General features: G+C 36.0%; 1 pseudogene; it reads left to right on the top strand.

Annotated features, from left to right (window-relative positions):
• Window positions 1-8,006: 8,006 nt before the first annotated feature.
• On the top strand, window positions 8,007-9,079 carry LOC122490958 (annotated as a pseudogene).
• The last annotated feature ends 7,777 nt before the right edge of the window (window positions 9,080-16,856 follow it).

Here is a 16,856-nt window from a genome sequence, read left to right as displayed (position 1 = left end):
ATTAAGGGGCGCCTGGGTGGCTCAGTCGGTTGAACGTCTGACTTCGGCTCAGGTCATGACCTCGCGGTCCGTGAGCTCGAGCCCCACGTCCGGCTCTGTGCTGACAGCACGGAGCCTGGAGCCTGCTTCCGATTCCATGTCTCCCTCTCTCCCTGCCCCTCCCCCACTCATGCTTTCTCTCTCTCTCTCTCTCTCTCTCTGAAAAATAAATACAAAAACATATAAAACTATTTCAAAAATATATATATAATAAATTAACTGCTTTCCTGTGCATGTATAATGGTACTTGTTATGTTCTATCTTGAAAAAATTGATAAAATAATCAAATCATTTTCTGTATTTGGTAGCATTGTAAAAGTCTTCAAGAATCACTCCATATTACCTATAGGATAAAATCCAACCTTCTTAAAATGACACATAAAAGCCTCATTGACCTGGCCTTGGACACCTTGTCCAGATCTGTCACCAGCCCCTCACTCTAGCCTCCAAGGAATTGCTTATAGTTCTCCCCCAACACAGTGAAGAATCTCACTTGTACTATTGAAATGTTTGTTTTTGTCAGTTCCATTTAACAGCTTAATATGTATTCATCTCTTCCAAGTAACCATCAGGGATCTTCTTCTCCAAGAGGAGGCTAGCTTATTGCCTGTCTGTCTTTCTTGTTAAGACTTGTCCAGAAAATGCCAGTGAGCTCCACCATACTTTTTATTGTCTTATGCTTTCCAAGAGCTGGAGAATTTGTATATGACAGTGTGCTTCCACCTATACTTCATCCCTATCTACTATGGTGAGGATCTTAGTCATTTGGGAAGCTACACCTTGCCAAAAGTTAGCACTCTGCCAGGGGTTGTCACCATCCTATTTACCACTAACAGTGTAGTCCTTGTTGACATCTGACCAAGTGACACAATTCCTAAAGCTCATTCTGAAGGCTGCCCTCTAACGCCACCTCTCATTACAACTCTCTTACTTTGTAATCCTTTTTACCCCTCAACCAAAGCAAAAAGGATGGTGAAACAGACAAATTTAGCTTATTAATTTGGGAGGCAGTCTTAGGAAGCACAGTGAGTGAGTAGAGTAGTGAGACAATGAAAGTAAAGAATGTGTCATCATTTTACCATGTGGAAAACAGGGCTGCAATTAATAATGGGGGCACTCTAAGAATCTCTAGAGGACACACATGTCACAATATTCCACAGAAAACAGGACTACCAGTACTATCCCTTATTGGTTGAGGGTTTCTTCAGGTGTTGGTGTGCTAATTCCCCGTTTCCACTTCAGGTCTACAGTGGTAGGTGGAGTAAACTCCCAAAGTGCTAGGAAGTCTTGAGATAAAGTATTTCACATGAAGCTATCAGCCTCATTTGGATACTTACGATTGTAGCTCTAACTGAATTTAGATGGGTTGAGCTGATATAAGGCATAGAATTTGCAGTGTCTGCTGTATTGTCTCATGACTTCTTTGCATAATGTCACATATTTATAACTATCTGTATTTATATTTTCCATGCTAGACTGAGAAATTTGAGAGAAAATTATGCATGACAGCCCTGGCACATGTTGTTCAGTGTGATAACTGTCAACAAATTCTATTGATTCACTTTTCCAACTAGTTCTTGAGTTTGCCTTCCAAACTCTCCCCAGAACTCTACACATTTCCCTGTTTTTTTCCCCTCCTAAGTGCCAGAGTACCTTCATAACTGACTTTTCTATTGCTTGTCTTGCTTTCCCTTTTTCCATCTTTCTCATTGCTGCAGTGGTGAACTTCCTAAAGATTCCACTGTTTAAACTTCTTAAAATATCATGCAAGCTCCTCATATTGTATAAAAGTTACCGTTTAGGGGCGCCTGGGTGGCTCAGTCGGTTAAGCGTCCGACTTCGGCTCAGGTCACGATCTCACCGTCTGTGAGTTCGAGCCCCGCGTCGGGCTCTGGGCTGATGGCTCAGAGCCTGGAGCCTGCTTCGGTTTCTGTGTCTCCCTCTCTCTCTGCCCCTCCCCTGTTCATGCTCTGTCTCTCTCTGTCTCAAAAATAAATAAAAACGTTAAAAAAAAATTTAAAAGCTACCGTTTAGTAAGTCTCTTTGTATGAGACCAATTCAGAACACTTTGAAAAGTCATTTTATAATTTTACCAACTGAAAAAAATATTCACAGGAAAATACCTGACTTTTGGGAAGAAAAAGTTACAAGGGCTGTTGTTCTTTGTAATATTTATATATAACATAGGCCACCCCAGCCTTCAGTAAAAATTGAATTTCTGCAGCATAAGTAGCTCATATTTCTCTGTTTCTAATCCCCATATTTAGGACCTTACTTAACTGATGTGGCATCCTCCAAAATTTCCTCCAGTATTTCTGAGTATTCTTTAGGAGTGACCCATGTGAGTTTATGAAACTAATCTGTCAGCTCCCATGGGACATAACAGACTATAGATGTTACTGCTGAATTATAGTCCTCAAAGTGCCCACTAAATATGAGAATGTGGAAAAATCAGCATATTTCTTGTTTTGTTTCATTTTATTGAAAAAAAAATAACACTATTTTATACCTGGGAATTTTATAGCACCTTTATCTGAAAATGTAATTTTTTTAAAAAGACATTTATTTATTCATTCATTCATTCATTCATTCATTCATTTTTGAGAGAGAAAGTGAGAGTGAGCAGGGCAAGGGCAGAGAGAAGGAGATGAAGGATCTGAAGCATGCTCTGCACTGACAGCAGAGACCCTGATGCAGGGCTTGAACTCAAGAACCATGAGATCATGACCTGAACTGAAGTCAGATGCTTAAACCAACTGAGCTACTCAGGTTGCCTTGAAAATAAAATCTTTTATGCTTTTATTCATAGACCTCTCTCTTTTTTTCTCGAAAAAGCATGTTAGTCCTTGAGGGGTTGAATTTGAACCACTGTGAAAGGCAGAATTCTGCTTTTCTCAGAGACAACATTCCTTTTTCATGCTGTGGATGTTGTAACTCAGCCATGCCCTTCCATGTGCCTATCAAGAGGCTCTGCTTCGGTTGGTCCACCAGGTTACATGACATGGTCATATCTGCATCCCAGGAAACAATGTGCTTAAATTTCAATTGCATTTTCTGCTGAAAGTGTAGGTTCTTTATAAATATTTTTAACACAATAAAACAAGAAAAATGATCAAAAGTATAATTCTTATATAATCTCATAATTTTTATTTAACCTTCCAATCCGTATTTGAATGTATACAAAGTATAAATTACTTTTTTAAAACTAAAAGGCGTAGAAATTTTAAGAGTAAGTTGATTTAGGTCCCATATATTTAAAAGTCTTCTAAATGTATATATTGTTTTATAGTGTATAACATCATATATGAGAGAAACATTATTCTCTGCTGATGTGCACCCTGGGAAGGTCATGGATTTTTTAAAAGTAGAAGAGGCTAGGGTACATGACTGACTAAAGATCAGTTCAGAAACATGTGTTCATTTTGAGAGGATTTAGAGTCATGGTTGAACAATGGCTTAACCTCTTCAATAAAAACTGTTCACAGAAACCCACAAAGTCACATTTGCCACATTTCTGCCAGGAGTGGCATACAATTTAGAGAGCTGGGATTTTGTCTTTTAGAAGTCAAGCTCTCCAGCACAGTTAATAGATTCTTTTTGAAATTTCCTCATCCTACTGTGGAATAAAAAAAGATATCCTTCAAAGAGAAAACCTATAATGGTCTCTTGTCAGGAAGGTCATGGAGAGGATTTTTGCTTTATAATATATAACCCCAACACCCCTTGCTATCTTAAGGTTTTATGAATTAATGCTATTTTTTCCTCTCCATAGTTCATGTCTCTAACATGATTTATGATCAGTTTACCTCCATGTTTTCTATAGAACTTGCTCCAGGTTACCTTCAATAAAAGAAAGGTCAGTTGATAAAAAATGAGGTTAAAATTACAATGAGATTTTTTAACACTAAACACTAAACCCACTGAGAGAAGAGAATATTACTGAAACTAGCCAGAAATATAACGATGTAACAGAAAATCTGCAAGATGGGTAATCCACAGTCAGGTGATTAAAGCATTACTAGACTGGACCTTGGAATTTGAGTAATAGAATTTAGTTTCTGTGAATGTTTTTATATAATTTTATGATTTTTCCCAGCAACATGTATGTGAGATACTGGAAAACTGATGTTATCAGGGTGATCTGAGAGAATTCAAATTCAAAAACAGGAATTAAATGTAGATTCTGGATGTTATTATTTGTGCTTCTTGGACAAACCACTTATACCTCTAGGTCTCAATTTCTGTCTTCTCAAAATGTTTAAAATATAGTTTACCAAACAAATATAAATATTGTTTAGAGAATAAAAGGGCCTAAGATTGGTATGTACTGGTCATATATTAGATTCCTTCAATAGACAGAAACTAATTGTTTCTTAATAATGATGTTTTTCACAACTATACTGAATTAGGGTTCATTAGCATGTCTTACAAAGTGGTATAATTTTGATAATATTAGCAATAGTTAAACCTAAATTTATTAGAGCTCTATTGTATACAAAATAATTTTATGTATATTATTTCATTTGATTCCCAAAGCTTATGAGGTTAATTAGTAAAATGAAAAATCATTACATAATTTTAGAATGTGAAAGAACTGAAGTTCTTAAAATTATTTGATTTAAATCACAGACATAAAGTTAGGACAAGAACCCCGGCATTTTTGCCTTAAAATTTCAATATTTCTACCAAACTATGCTATATGTTGTATACTTTTTTAACTTGGGGGAAATAATTATTAGAAGCTATGTTTCTCTCACTAAATAAATATAGCAAAATGGTAAAATGTTTAAGTTTTGTGAAGTTTCTATTAGTCATCAATTACAAAGAAATAATGATAGTAGAAGTAAGATAATCTTTCTCTTCTTACTATTATTCTATACTAACCCAGAAATGCTTTTATTTTTTATGCTTATTATTCATTTTTTGAGAGAGAGAGAGAGAGAGAGAGAGAGAATGAGGGAGGCACAGAGAGAGGAGAAAGAGGAAATCCCAAGCAGGCTCCACACTGTCAATACAGAGCCTGATGTGGGACTTGAACCCATGCACCACAAGATCATGACCTGAGTTGAAATCAAGAGTTGGACGCTTAACCAACTGAGCCACACAGGTGCCCCCAGAAATATGTTTCCAGTTCTATATCCTGAAATAAATTTGTTACATAGACAACCTAAGAATTCTGGATTATTTTCTAATAAATAACAATTTTCGTACATGAATTGGTATTTACTTTACAAGTCAACTTTTTATGTTCATATAGGAGATCAGACTGGTAACTGTGAATCAGAGCTCATGACCTGAAATGGGTAAGGTGATCTGAATTGAGATGTTTAAATCGCAAGAGAGAACAATTGAAATGTGAGTGTATGTTGAATGCCTTTATCATATAAGATTCAACTCATATGTATCTAACTAACAACATCTTGATTCCCTTGTATTGTATTCTTTGACTGTATTCCATGTAATGTAATAAAATGGAAAGAAAAACGGCTGCTTCACACACTTTAAAATAAAAGTAGATCTTAAAGATAAAGCCAAATATTAAAATTTTTCTGAACTTCCTTGTCCTCAGGAGAAGTTATTATAAAATCTGAATGGCATACCTATTTTGTATTTTGTAAATCTTCTTCATACGTAGGATATTTTACATCTTTGCAGCTATTATTGGAACCGCAAATTGAATCTCTATTAACAGTTCAATCACTATACCACCTGACAGTGGCCACGGGAGTTCTCAATAGCTTAAAGAGTGAGAGCAATATCAACATAGTACAATGTGTGAAACATTTTATTAGGGAGACAAAGACATAAAGAAGAAAAGAGAAACAGCATTATACATGTAGATTTATATATACATATAGAACATGTAATAGACCTATTCATATTGATTGATGCACTGTCATTTGTGCTGGATAATCACTATGATTCTATTTCACTTAAAGTTATGTTAGTAACAAAAATTAATTAAAATTTATGAAAACAGACTTGTTTGAATGATATTTGAATTATATTTATTGCTTTATATCAGTTCCAAGTAGATGTACTTGACTTGGGAACAAGTATGTAAACTTGGGACCAGCTCAACACAAATAGAGCAAATAAGTGAGAATTATTTCCTGAAACAACGCATTGTAAGAAGCTTCACCCCTCTTGTTATCCAAAATAATTTCTTACATTTCTTACTATGTATGATTTCTTACAAACGTGTATTAATTTACTCTATCTTTGCTCTAGTATAGTTGCAGTAGTTCCCATTAAAAAGGAATTTTACCATTAGAATATCCTTTTGTCTTCTAAAAAAAAAATACAGATGTTAAGTCATTAGTATTGAAAAATAACAGTAGCTTCTTACAACCACAAGATGGAAGGTAATGGTGTTCCCAGCACTGTCAGGAATATTGCTCTCTGTGATAGGTAGAATTGCAAGATATCCTCTAAGATTCCCATTCTGATATGGGCACATTATATGATCCCTTCTCCTTGAGTGTGGTGAGAACCTGGGATATGTTTATAGAGTCTCAGAAGGAGAAGAGAAAGAATGTGGTGACAAAATTTTGAGGAGGGAATGGCTGAAAATTTCCAAAACTGCTGAAGAAAATAAACCATATGTTAAAGAAAACCTAAGACTCCAAAGTAGGATTTTAACAAAATTAATCTATGTAGTAACACAACAGACTAAAATTGCAAGAAGAGCAAAGACAAAAGAAATTTTAACATGCCTCTAGAGAAAAACAACATGATACCTTCAAAGGAACAACAATAAAACTTAAGTCTATTTTCTCAACAACAATGATAAAAGCTAGAAGACAAATTATATTTTTAAAATGCTGAAATAAAATAACTGTCAATCTAGGAGTTTAAAGATTGAGAAAAAATTCTTTTGGAATGAAAATGAGAAAAGCCATTTACAGACACACAAAACTTGAAAGAATTTACCATAATAGAAATGAAGTAAAGGAAACACTAAATATTGCTTTTTTAAACAGTGAGAGAATAGAAGCTTATAGATACAGACAGAAATTAAGGCTATAAATATATTGGTGAATCCAAATATTAATTCTACCAAAATAGTAATAATAGTAAAGTGTTGATAAGTTTAAATTCATAATTAATATGTATAAGAACAGTGTGTTGGGAAGGGTGAAGAGAGTTAAAATGCCTGAAGTTTCTTGTTCTGTCTGGAATAAAGCACAAAACTTGTGGTTAACTTAGACCAAAATAAGTCAAGATTCATATTTTCATCTCTGCAATAACCAGTAAAACAATGATAAACAAGTTTAAAAGTTCTATGTTGTTTACTCTGTGTTTGTCATGTTCTAGATAGGTGAATTGCCTTTCTTTGTCCTGTTCTTTATTCCAGGAGGCTGACGTTACGTGGACATTCTTGTCCTTTGACCCTTGTTAGCTTCGGCTAACTGGCATCGGCATGAAATATGAGGTTAAGAGAATAAAGATTGGGTATATCCCCCAATTCTATCTTTATGGCAGTTATTACATCCTACTAAAGGTACACACTAGAGAACTGTATTCAGTGACTCGAGGCTCCATTGTCTCTTTTTCCTTTTTTACCCTTTAACCTACTGGAAGACAGGGGGCCCCACAGAAAATAGATGTGCTCTAGGGGCAGTGAACCAGTCCTCCACTACACTAGACACTGACTGCAGGTACAAGAGTGAGCCCAGCTGAGAGCATCTGCGCCTGGCACAGACCAGCAGTACAAAGATCTGAGCCCAAGGCAAGTTGTTAACCCACAGAATGACCAGTTAATAAACTTCGGATCTCTAAAGCCACTCACTTTTAGGTACGTTGGTGCATGATGGGTGTGGGGGAATGCTTGTGAAGTCATCAAGGCTGGTGGCAGGCAGGATCGGTTGGTTTGAAGGAGAGGAAACAAAGACTGAACCCAAGCTGGGCACAGGTGGTGGCTGCAGTACCGCTGATAGCCAAAGACAACAGTGAAGGTATTCCCAATGTCAGTCACCAGTGACAACCTGAGTCCACATGACAGGCTGGACTGGATCAGGGAGTCTCTCTCTGCAGGTGAATCTGAGGAAGATTGAACAGTTGCCCTCAGGGGCTGCCTATTGTCAGTTTATGAATGGCCTGTTCCCTGGCTCCATGGCCTTGAAGAAGGTGAAATTCCAGGCTAAGCTGAGTACATCCAGAAGTTCAAGACACTACAAGCAGGTCTTAAAAGAATGGGTGTTGACAAAATAATTCCTGTGGACAAATTAGTGAAAGGAAAGTTTCAGGACAATTTTGAATTTGTTTAGTGGTTCAAGAAGGTTTTTTTGGCCTTTGTTTTTTTGTTTTTTGTTTTTTGTTTATTTATTTATTTTGAGAGAGAGAGAGAATAAAAGAGAGAGATTTCAAGGTTAGAGAGGAGCTGAGAGAGGGGGAGATAAAGAATCCCAAGCAGGCTGGACATGGGACTCAGTCCCATGAACTGTGATTGTGACCTGAGCCGAGATCAAAAGTCAGAGGCTTAACCATCTGGGCCACCCAGGCACCTCTCAAGAAGTTTTATGATGCAAGCTGTGATGGAAAACACTACGACCCTGTAACTGCCGGTAAGGAAGAACTTCAGCGGCTTCCTCCCCTGTTGTTCCAGCTCTGAGCAAACCCAGGAAACCTCTCAGCTCTAGCAGTGCAGCTCTGCTGAGGCCCATTGCAACACTCAGAACTACCACAGCCCCTAAGGCTGGCTGGGGCGTGGTATGAAAGGATCCTGCTGCAGGCAACAGGGATGGCAAGCAGTTGAATTGATGCAGCAGGTCAGTGTATTGAAACTTATCATTGAAAACTTGGAGAAAGAGAGAGACTTTTGCTTTGAAAGCTAAGGAACTTTCAATTGAGTTGCCTGGAGGTTGAGGGGGGAAACAACCCTGTATTGCAGAGGATCATGTATGTTCTCTATGCTACATATGAAGGCTTTGTGGTACCCGATGAAGGGGGCCCACGGAAGAACAAGAAGAGTATTAGCAGCCTGGACCAGCAGAGGAGCATTCAAAGTCTTCACTCTAGGTCATGTGCTTCACTGTAAAATATTCCATTTTATTATTCTTAGACGACTCACTGTTTTGTTTTGTTTTTCATAAGCAAAAATTACCTCTTTTTAAAGGGCACTTCATAGAAGTTTCACTCCTTTTTCAATGAGTTTGAGTTAGGAGTTGTAGCAGAGCAGTATTAACATCCAATTGGTTCATCCAGGGAACAAAGAGGCTGGCCATGGGCTCCCCATGTGGACCCTGGTAATACTGATTGCTGGAGAAGGTGTTTTTATGTAACACACTGAGGTTGAGACCTTGGTAGAGAAATATAAAGACTGGCTTGAATTCGAAGCTAATGTGAAATCTTGGCAGAGAACGTTTTAATAAATAAATGTCTTCAGAGTATTTAAAATATGCTTCCATATTTCAAAATATAAAATATAACACCACAGGAGATTTTACATGGTTGACATTGTGTCTGGGAAGTAAGGGGCAGACCTCTGGATCTTTGGAATCTGCTGTTCATAGGCCTTGCAGGGCTGTTTGAAGCTGCAAAGGCCTAGACCTTAGCCCAGAAGGAAAGCTGAAATAGTGGCTCTGCAACGCCATTTGGTGTCCTTACCAATGATACTGCTGCTTTAAGAAGCAAGAGGCATTGTTGCCCGAATGAATAGAGGGCATATTTCAGCCCTGAGATCTGAGTTGGAGAGCTTGAATTTCAGTGGACATTTCTCTGATGATTTTTCCAGTTATCCCTGAAATTTCTATATATTGTGCTTTTTGGGAAATGAGGTGTGTCCACATTTTAAAGACTGGGCATATCAGCTACTTTTGGAGACTTGCTCACATCTCTTGGATTTGAATGGGGGCTGTGTCCCATTTTTCTGTCTTTTAAGTCTACATTTAATATGTTTCTCTTCTCTGTTTCCCTTGCCTATCGGGGATTCCTCTTTGGCTCCTTAAAGTTGGCCACTTAGAGTGTAAGTTCATCAGGCAGATGGTCACATTGCAAGTTCTTTCTGGACCTCTGGCAAAGACAGTGACCAGTGAAGCCACAGCTACCTTGGGACCTGCAAAGCTGGGTATTCTTGGTACCTGCTGTCCACAGCCATCCACTGTTACTGGAATACTTTGCCAGTGCACTAATCTCTCTGGAGATAAATTCATTAGTGTGTTACTAAGTGTTCATTTTCTTCTGTAGAAAATATAGTACTGTGTCTGAATTGCTTATTAATATTTAAACTATTCCATTTCTTAACAATTGCTCATTTGCTTTGCCCCTAGCCTATTCACTTCTTTTGTTTGGCAGAATTCTGCAAAATGTGTGTCACCCACTACTGATATTGTTCAGCCCCCGATGTATTTGTATTGATTTCTTTCTGGTGGTAGATTCTCCTAACAAGTGTGTAGAAAGCAGGTATTTTATGACAAAATTGTTGTGTAGTGTGTGCTCTGGTGGAATTCACAGATTCGGTGATTGGCAATGCCAAAAAAATGCAAGTAACTAGCCATTGTTCAAATAACAGTGGTGCTGTTTCTCTTTTGTGGCCTTTTAGACTTTTGTTGCCCTAAAATTCCATTTTATTGGAAACTCATTTTCCACCTGGTCTTTCTTGACAGGGTTTCTTTTCCCACTTTAAGCAGTTTCTAAATAAAATTCTGTATTTCAAGAGAGAAAAAAAGCCACTCACTTCTAGAGTACTTTATTATGAAACTAAAGCTAACTGAGAGAGTTATTAATAATACTCATAAATGCATTTAGAATCCTTGTGACAGTAGCAAAAGTGAAGAAAATCTAATAGATTTTAGGAAGCCAAAGGTCATTTCCAAATTGAAAATATTTTTTCTGAGTAGATTGTAAATTAAGTTTATTACATAAAGTTTAGGCAGTGCCTCTCTGAATAATTAAATATCTCTAGAGTCTATTTTTTTCATCTTTAAAATGAAGAAGTTCAAGTAAGATGATCATCATCTCTAAAATTCCATGCAGTTTTATTGCAGCAGATTCACCATAGATGTTGATTTTTATGATGGACTTGTAAGTCACAGTCCACTTGGAAAAGGTACAGTGTTCCTGTGCCCCAGCTCTCTCTCTCTTGAACATAACTGAAGTGTTGTACCAAAATTTATGATAAGAATAATTCTTTATGACTTCTATCTTTCTGCCAATAAAATAATACTCTAATTCTTAAAAATTTGTACCAATTTTTCAATTCCAAATAATTAAAAATCTGTGGACTTGAGATATGTTAATGGCAAGGGCAAAGAATATAAGAAAAGAGAAACTAGGCAGATACCAAACCTTTCTTGGAATTTATGGGAATCTTTGTTGTGTTAAGTTAATCTTTATTGTGCTTTGTTGTGCTACTGGACCAAGTGTATTCCATTGGTTACTTATATTATAATCACCAGGGTGTTGTTAGAAATGTAGATATCTAGAGTCATTCTTTGATTTTCTGAATTGACTTCTTTGAGTTTTCAGAATTATCATTGGGTTTCTGAACTTTTCGTGCACCTTGAATCACCTATATTCTTGAGATTCTAAAACTGAAATAAAGACATACTAGGTATAATATGTGACTTTTAATCTATATTTCTGTGAAGAATTTACAGGTGGTCAAAAACACATGCTATGAAGAATATTGCTTCAAAGAGCTCTTTATTAGTTTCAATAATTGATAAATCCTTGGTAATATACTCAGTACAGTGCTTCATTATAGAAGGTGCTTAATTGATATTGTCATTGATGATTCATTTATATCTATTATATTTTTCAGAATGGGCAAGATAATATTATTTTTAGTTCTTAACATCGAATAACTTAGGATAGATATTATATCAACTATGTATGTGTGTGTGTGTGTGTGTGTGTGTGTGTGTGTATATATATATATATATATATATATATATATATACAGTAAAACCTTGGTTTGTGAACATAATTCATTCCGGAAACATGCTTGTAATCCAAAGAACTTGTGTATCAAAGTGAATTTCCCTACAAGAAATAATGGAAAACCGGGGCGCCTGGGTGGCGCAGTCGGTTAAGCGTCCGACTTCAGCCAGGTCACGATCTCGCGGTCTGTGAGTTCGAGCCCCGCGTCGGGCTCTGGGCTGATGGCTCAGAGCCTGGAGCCTGTTTCGGATTCTGTGTCTCCCTCTCTCTCTGCCCCTCCCCCGTTCATGCTCTGTCTCTCTCTGTCCCAAAAATAAATAAACGTTGAAAAAAAAATTTAAAAAAAAAAAGAAATAATGGAAAACCAAAAATATTCATATAAAAATTATTACGATACTATTATATGATACAAAATAATAAAGAAAATACAAAATATAAAGAAAAATAAATAAATTAACCTGCACTTAACTTTGAAAACCTTTGTGGCTGGTGTGAGGGAGACAGGAGAGAGGAGGGTTATTGTATAGCATGACTTTCACTATCACGAAAAGAATCACTGCCATCTATTGGTTCAATAGACTCTTTTTCCTTTTGTGTAACTTTAACAAGGAACCTATCCAATACCACTTGCTTTTGCCCCCTTTTGAGGATTTCATGGAAATGGGCCATTGTATTGTCATTAAATAGATTCATTGCTTGCACTGCTACAGCCTTATTCGGGTGGTGCTTTTTACAAAATTTGCACTGTTTCCTACATTTTATACATCTCCCTAATCTCATTTGAAGTGAGGGATTCCTCCACCTTTTTCTCCTCTTCCTACACAGATGAGATACAGATGTAGACTTATATCTTGCAATTTTGGCCACTCACATACCTTGTTCGTACTTCTCAATGACTTCCCTAACTTCCGCCATTATCATCTCCATCTTACTGCCTTTCTCTTCAACCTTTTTCTGCATGGGGGCCATTGTATACACTCACAGCCATGTTGACTACACTCCAGTATTGATAAACTGTTGTCATATACTGTATTTAATGTAACTGACAATAAGGCAGCAGAGGAAAAGGTCTCTATCTGCAGTAAGCCAGACCTACAATGAAGCAAAACATCGTAAACTTACCCTTGAATGGAAAAGCAAAGGACTGTCGTAGGTGCTTTGAAGTGACAAAAAATACACTAGTATCAGTTGTGGGCACCTTTCAGTGTTCTGGAAATTCACTGATTTCTGCCAAACACTGTGGCCTGAGACCAGGCATCTAAGCATGGGAGATGATCACCCACAATCCAACAGAGAGAGAGAGAGAGAGAGAGAGAGAGAGAGAGAGAGAAGACCCATTGGCTCAGTTGTGATCATGTGACTTTTGGCATCATGCACTACTCATATTGCAAGACATAGCTCGCTTATCAAGTTAAAATTTATTAGAAATGTTTGCTTGTCTTGCAAACACTCTTACAGGACAAGTTACTTGCAATTCAAGGTTTTTCTATACTTGATAAATTTGTTGAAGAAAAATCTATCTGGTGATACTTATTAAGGATAGTAAGGCAGATTTTGTTCAGGATCATTGCAATAGGTATAGGAACCACTACAATGAAATTTTACAGTGGGGAAGAGAGATTGGGCTTAATACCAAATACAACATAAGCAAGTGGGTATTTATAGCTAAGGAGCAGGATAGAGGGTGGTCAGTGGATAGAAAATTAGTAAGAGGAAACATCAGGGATAAGGGAATTTCTGGCTAAGTTTACCTAACAGGATTGTTGCTGAGGACAGGCCAGAGTGATCAGACATCATCTGGGAGATGTGGAGAATGAGGAACCTGTTAGGGTAGTCAGGGTAATCAGGTATGAAAAGTGAGAGGTTCTGATTAAACTGACTTATCAGGGTTCTCACTAAAACTAGATTGTACAAGGAAATGAACAGATAGATGTGCCTAGGAGAAGGTTCAGGAGTCTGATTAAAGTTTGCTCAAGCAAAAGAATCTTTGTCATACTTCATATATATGAGGATATTAAATTTTATTTGATCTGGTTGTCATGTAAAATGAGCTAAATTATGCAGGTAAAGTGAATTAAAGATTATATATTAGTCTTACTGAATGATTAATATTGCTAGAACTTTAAGAATTTCTAACAGATTCAAAATAAGAATTGATTTTATGAAGGCAATTAAATCATATCTATAGTGATTGAGGCAATATTTATCTCTCATCCTTTTTACATCAAAGTGCAATATCCCTACTTAATGTATACCTAGTGGGTCATGTGTTCCTTGCTGACAAGAATAAATAGAGATAGCTATGTTAGATATAAGAATTTCTGGGGAAATTTTTAAATGTTACATAAATTTGTAAGTTGATATAATTGTTTTGCTTACAAATTTTTAGGCTGCGTAAACAATTTTGAAAATTTTAAAAACTTAAAAATTTAAACAAAAAAATGTGTCACAGCTTCACTTTTGTTAGGAAGTGTGATAACCTTATTTTGCTAGGAAAAGATTCTTTTAATAATGCTTTCTTCTTAGCCTTAGATTTTTAAGCTGCTTAAGATAAAAAAAATATCACGGAGATCAACTGGTTATTTACAAAAATGTGTAATAGGTCATATCTTGAATAAATAGCACCAAAGATGTTGGTATAATCTCAGCTAACACTGCAATTCATATTTAATATGTAATTAAAAAATCTAAATCTTGAAAAAAGAAAGCTTCTATGGAAGCTAATAATAAATTATGTCAGTTTGCTCACTAACATACCTTTAAAAACTTGTGCCATTAACAACAGATTTGACTTTTAACTATATAGGGTTCTCATTTATTACCGTACTACTACTATTTAAAGTAGGTGTCATAGAATTTAGTAAATCTTATAATTTTCTTCATCATAGCATTTTACTAGCCAAGTACTAAGAAAGTGTGTATGACGAAGCTAAATATACTTAAAAACACATGTTTAAATCTCTAATTCTCCTAATTATTTATATTATTTAGGGTATTCTTCTGTAGGAAACTCCAAGCAGACTATGAGGATGAAGTGATTCAAGATATATAATTAGCAACAGCCAAGATGGCCTCTCAGTCACAAACTAATATGTATTTCAAATTTTTACAAAGAAGAGACAGAGTCAACAGAATAAAGAAATAATATACATAACTGAGAATTGGGTTTGAATCCATCATCTGAAGATTCCTTGACTTCTGAAACAAAATTTAAATCGAAATAACAAAATATTATTGAGTTCTCAATATCATCCAAATAATAAATGAGTTGTATAGTTTTCTGCGATTTATATACTTCATGTTTAAACATAGTAAAACATTTGCTTCATTGCATGAACTACTTTAAGTATTTTACATACTTTAAAACTACATCATTATATTGTCAAAAAATAAATCAAAAGATTCACTAGACTTTTAAAAATCTCACTTAATGCTTTCCATGTCAGTTCCTAAGTAGCTACATCAGGGTGAAGCTTGCTTCACCTTCTATACAAATTACAAAAATGTGGTTTGAAAAGTTTATGTTTTCCCAAGGACTTTCAGATGCTAAATGCTGGAGTTGGGTCTCTTAGATATTGCTAGGACATGCTATAAAATAAACAACCTAAAATTCTTGGTGACTTAAAACAGCAAAAAGCTATTTTTCTCTGTCAGTTGTGTTTGTTATAGCTTTGCTTTGGGATGCAGTCCAGGTCGGGGTCTGCACGATATGCCTTCAAATTTTGCTATCCCAGTGGACAGAGCATCTGGGACATGTTTTTCCCGTAGTAAAGGGCACAGGACCAAAAGAGCAGGTGGGAATTTGCAATGCCCCTTAAATGTCAGCTTGGATGTGCCATACATTCCATTCCATTAGTTAACACAAGATAACTGTGTGAAAGTAAGGAATTCATGATTGAAGTCAATGGGAGCAGGATTGTATAATCTGCCTATAGAGAAGGAAGACAGAATACTTGAGAACAATAATGCAATTTACTGTTCAAAGTTTCATGAGCATATTTTCATAAACCTAGTCTTTTTTATATATTCATCACTGCTGTCTTATCCTATGTGTAGTGTGTAAAAGAAAAAGATTTGGAAATTGTAGGGGATGCGAATTAGTTTTGCAAGTAAGTATAAGGAAATTATCTAAGAAAAATTAAAATGTGGGACCAAGCAATTTAGAAGCATGGCAAAGTGTAAATTCCCTAGGAATTCAGAGAAAGAAAAATTAGTTTGTCTGTAGATGGAAGAAGATGATACATTGAAACTGGGGAAAAATCTTTAAGAAATTATATATATATGTACATATATGTACATATATATATGTATATATATACATATATATATGTACATATATATATGTATATATGTACATATATATATGTATATATATATAAAGTTTATTTGTTTTGTGTGTGTGAGAGAGAGAGAGAGAGAGTGTGTGCCAGTGGGGGAGGGTAATAGAGAAAGGGAGACAGAGAATTCCAAGCAGGTTCCATGCTGACAGCACAGAGCTTGATGTGGAGCTGGACCAAACCATGAGATCATGACCTGAGCCTAAATCAAGAGGAGGAAGCATAACCAACTAAGTCACCCAGATGCCTCAAGAAATGACATATTTTTATTTGCAGAGAAGAAATATGAGGACATTTTGTTGTAAAAAGAACATGGACATAGGTCATGTGACCTTGATAGATATTGATAGTATTTTGGAGTTTTACCTCACTCATAGGGAAGGTTTCTGTTGTATAATTAGGAGATGTGATTGGATAGGTAAGGTAAAATCAGTTACTGCAGAATATTGAAATACAGATGGAAATGATATGACTTAATTCATAGATAATAATAGCCTTCCTCTCCAAAAGTATAACCAATGTTATGACATAATTTTAGAGAACATACATGCCCTGATATGTGTGTGTATGTATATATATGTATACATATATATATAT

The sequence above is a fragment of the Prionailurus bengalensis genome, chromosome C2 (assembly GCF_016509475.1).
Source record: "Prionailurus bengalensis isolate Pbe53 chromosome C2, Fcat_Pben_1.1_paternal_pri, whole genome shotgun sequence".
NCBI lineage: Eukaryota > Metazoa > Chordata > Mammalia > Carnivora > Felidae > Prionailurus > Prionailurus bengalensis.
This window is presented reverse-complemented; position numbering and strand designations above follow the sequence as displayed.